General features: G+C 40.9%; 1 long non-coding RNA gene across 1 annotated transcript in view; it reads right to left on the bottom strand.

The window, feature by feature from the left end:
* LOC147997505 (uncharacterized) overlaps positions 1–4,106 on the bottom strand; it is an 18,203-nt gene extending 14,097 nt beyond the window's left edge. Inside the window, exon 1 of the long non-coding RNA XR_015647786.1 lies at positions 4,020–4,106. This is a non-coding gene — a long non-coding RNA (uncharacterized LOC147997505). The remainder of the gene's footprint in view (positions 1–4,019) is intronic.
* Positions 4,107–4,434: the final 328 nt, after the last annotated feature.

The raw sequence follows: 4,434 nt of genomic DNA, 5'->3' as shown, positions 1-4,434 counted from the left end.
GCTTTTAATAAAAGGGACAACAGATCTCCCTCCTATTTGGTTAAAAAAAAAAAAAAGGAATTAAAACACCACAAAAACGTGCTGTCAGCCAGATTCCCTTTAAACCTCCGTTATACAGGAAGACGGGTTTTTTTTAAGCATCATTTTAAATATATAAATATGTATTTGTGTGTGTGTGTGTGTGTGTGTGTGTGTGTGTGTGTGTGTCCGTCCGTTTATTTTCATTATTTTCAGACACACCAGAAGAGAGCATCAGATCCCATTACAGATGGTTGTCAGCCACCTTGTGGTTGCTGGTAATTGAACTCAGGACCTCTGGGAGAAATTGTGTGTGTGTGTGTGTGTGTGTGTGTGTGTGTGTGTGTGTGTGTGTGTGTGTAAAGAGAGAGAGAAGGAGGGGGAGAGAGAGAGCTTTAGAGAGAGAGAGCTTTAAAATCAGCACTCAAGCCTTTTCTCTTCCTATCCCTATCCCAATCCCCCCCAAACCAGCAGCAAAGCCACCAGCACTCGAGAGACAGAGGAAGATGAAATCTCTAGTCTGAGAAACGAGAGGAGGTAGGTAAACATACCCCCCTCTCTCCTTCTGTCTGTCTGTCTGTCTCTCTCTGTGTCTGTCTCTCTCTCTTTGTCTCCCTGTCTCTGTCTCTCTTCCTCTCTCTCTGTCTCTCTCTGTCTCTGTCTCTCACCCCCCATGCGGGGGAGATGCAACTCTCTCTTTTTCTTTTCTCTTTTTCTTTTCTTTCTTTCTTTCTTTCTTCTTTCTTTTTTTTTTTTTTCCCCCGTAGCTGGGGACCGAACCCAGGGCCTTGCGCTTGCTAGGCAAGCGCTCTACCACTGGGTGAGGGTGACTGGAGACAGAGTTTTTCTCTGAGTGAGTGTGGAACTCACTGTCCCTGAGCTCAGCCTGTGATCAGAGAGAGAGAGAGAGAGAGAGAGAGAGAGATCGATTTTCTGTGTCTCTCTGTCTCTGTCTGTCTGTCTCTCTCTCTCTGTCTGTCTCTCTCTCTCTCTGTCTCCCTGTCTCTGTCTCAGTCAGTCAGTCAGTCAGTCAGTCAGTCAGTCATTTAGCCAGGTCAAAATAGTTAAACATAAATATCAATAAAATCAATAAAAATCAAATGCAAACCCAATAGACAGTAAGTAAAATCGAATAAACCAAAAGATACATCATAAGCACAGAGTGGTAGAGCGCTTGCCTAGCATGACAAGAAATTAAAAGTTAAATCGGGGGGTTAGGATTTTTTCTTTTTTCTTTTTCTTTTCTTTTTTCCGGAGCTGAGGACAACAGGGGCTGGAGAGATGGCTCAGCGGTTAAGAGCACTGACTGCTCTTCCAGAGGTCCAGATTTCAATTCCCAGCAACCACATGGTGGCTCACAATCATCTGTAATGAGGTCTGGTGCTCTTCTAGCCTGCAGTTACATATGCAGGCAAAATACTGTACAGAAAATAAATAAATAAATCTCCAAACAAAAAAAGAAAAAAAGAAAAAAGAAAAAAGAAAAGAATAGAAAACCAGTGTGTATTTGTGCAGAATGGTGATGAAGCACCCAAAAGCAGCCTTACACCATCCTCAGCCACAGATTCTCCTGCCTTTGCCCTGCATATGCCTCTGCCTCCCCAGTGCTGAAAACAAAGGCAAGCATTGCCATAGTTCCTTTTTTCATCCTAGGTAGGGTGTGTGTGTGTGTGTGTGTGTGTGTGTGTGTGTGTGTGTGTGCGCGCGCGCCTGCCTGCCTGCTTGTCTGTCAGTGTCTTCTGTGCTGTACCTGCTCTAGTGGAGCCTGTCTGACATGAAACAATCTTGGTCAGCAGGCCCAGATATATGTTTTTCTTGGAACTTTGTCTCCTGGAGACAATAGGCCACTCCCTCCTCGACTTTCTGCCTAGGTGATTTGAATAGGTATGATGGGAGTTACATATTTGCTCTTTTGTTTCTTTCTCTACTAACAGGAACATGGAGATCTGATTCAGTCTTTACGGACCATGCCTCTTTTGAAAGCACTCGAGAAAATTAAGTAGAAACAGAAGGAAACTCTAAGAGTTGTGATCAATAACTTTCTTTTTTCTTTTATTCGGTGCTGTTGACCGAACCCAGGGCCTTGCCCTTGCTAGGCAAGCGCTCTACCACTGAGCTAAATTAAATTCCCAACCCCGTGATCAATAACTTTTAACAGGACGAATGAACTCTGGAAAATCCAGATGTCCTAGATAGTGAAAGAAGTAAGGCGCTAGATATTAGAGGGGAAAGTACCGTCGACTGTAAAAAAATCCAAACATTTAGGAATTCCTATCAAGTAGTTACATGGGAGAAAACATTATTTAATTAGAGGAAGGTGGTGGGCCGCTACTTTAGGTAGAAACAGCTTGAGTACATACAGGAGTTCTGCGGAACCATTGCCCTTCACAGGGACACATGATGAAGAAGGCAATAGATGCGTCGCATTGATGGCAAGAGAGTATTATATTATTCTTTAAATTTTATAGAACACTTGGCCAGATCAGGTCCTGGTGCTTGCCTATTATCAATAGGAAATATCCTATCTTTAAAAAGACAGTTACATAAATTTTGGCAAAGAGAGATTAAAAGACTAAAGGTTCCTTACAGCTGGCAGGCCTGTTGTTATCTGAGAGATGATATTTAGAGATTGAGATAACTAGGTTTTGCAGAAAGGTGAAGAGGCACCCAAAAGCATCCAGAAGCCTCAGACCATACACATCCACATGTTCTCCTTCTGAATCTTTTAAGTTAAGTCAGGCAAAAATAGTTAAGCACAAATATCCGTAAAATCAATAAAAATAAAATATGAACCCAATAGACAGTAAGTAAAATCAAATAAATCAAGACACATCATAAGCCCGGAGTTTCCTTAAAAAGCTGAAACGGGCCATACTTTTGAAAGCAGCAAGCACTGAAGCAGTCTCCCTCCCACACCAACACACACAGCTCAACCACCATCTTATCTGCACATTTTCAGTCCCAGTCTTCTAGTGTTACTACGTTTGTAAAGTGCAGAGTATATTTACGAAAGACAGCAATTCTCTACATGGTACCAAAACATACTAGGTAGACCAGGCTGGCCTCTACATAAATTTCATTCATTCAGTAATCCTTGTTCTTGAACTCCAAGAAACTTTTGAGGTAGACCTTGTTTTCATATATCTGTGGCTCCACACCAAGTCAACATATACCGTGACTTCCCAGACAACCGGAAATACATGGAGAGAGATTTCACCCCCATCTCAGTCTCTGTAACCAACCATGGAGTATAACACTCCACAAACACTTGATAATAAAATAATTCCTAAGAGAACATTTAAGTAGAACATTAGTTCTGCTTTCTTATTGTAAGAAAGAAACACAGTCAAAGCTCAAATAAGATCAGTCAAAACTCTATAATAAAAATTCAACTGGCCTTCCTTATCAAAATTCTACAGACATTAAGACTAGACAGATCATGTCTCTTCCTCGTTAAAAAGCCAAAATAAAATTTTGTTCTTGCTTACATAGGCCTCCTCTCTGGTTTTCCTTGGCTTTCCTGAAACTTGGTCTGTAGACTAGGCTAGCATCAAGTTTACAGTGATCCACCTCCCTCTACATCAATATATACTACAGAAACAAGGAGAATCAGGGACCAGAAATGTTTACTGCACTGTCTTTCACTAAAGATATAAATACAAATATTAGAGAGTCTGTCTCACCCTGTCCTTGCCTGCTAAATGTAATGTCAGCAATCATGGGTCATAAGTACAGGAATTTCACAAGCCCAATCAATACCAAAAATTTCTTTTGATGAGAAAAGTGAAACTTGAGACCAAAACAAAATTTACGAACTCTTTAATCAGAGACAATCTCTTAGTTTTTGTTCAACAAGCAGCTGAATATACATCTATAACTCTAATTTCGGCAGATATGCCACCTTTCCTGGTTTCTGAATGTACCATGAACAGGCAGTGTTTAATATAGGTAGATAAGCAAAAAATAAAAAGTAAAAAATAAATAAAATCTGTTTGTCTTACCTTATAGATTGCACTGGAATATATCTTTCTTGAAAGTAGTACTCCCTGACCGTCCTGCTTCTCCTTCAGGTTACTCCTGCCTTGTATAGACCTTGAAGGTCCAGATAGAACCAGATACTGGTTAACACCTCTTCCGATGATTAACTCGAGACTTACTAAACAATATCTGCTGAATAACGTTGACCAAAAAAGGATAACAGCTCTCAGTGTGATTGTTTAGCCCCTCCCAAAGCCAGATTTTTGCTGCCAACACTCAGAAGGTGGAGGCAGCCTGATCTGTGAATTCAAGGCAAGCCTAGTCTACAATGTCAGCTCAAGGACAACCATTTAAAAATACCCTGCCTCAGCCAAATAAACAAGGAAAACAAACCAAAGGTCTCAATTCAAGGAATGAAATCTAAAAGTGTTTGGCCAC

The sequence above is a fragment of the Rattus norvegicus genome, unplaced genomic scaffold, assembly GCF_021556685.1.
Source record: "Rattus norvegicus strain SHRSP/BbbUtx unplaced genomic scaffold, alternate assembly SHRSP_T2T unassigned-0000116, whole genome shotgun sequence".
NCBI lineage: Eukaryota > Metazoa > Chordata > Mammalia > Rodentia > Muridae > Rattus > Rattus norvegicus.
The sequence above is the reverse complement of the archived record's forward strand: the minus strand, read 5'-3'. Positions and strand labels throughout refer to the sequence as shown.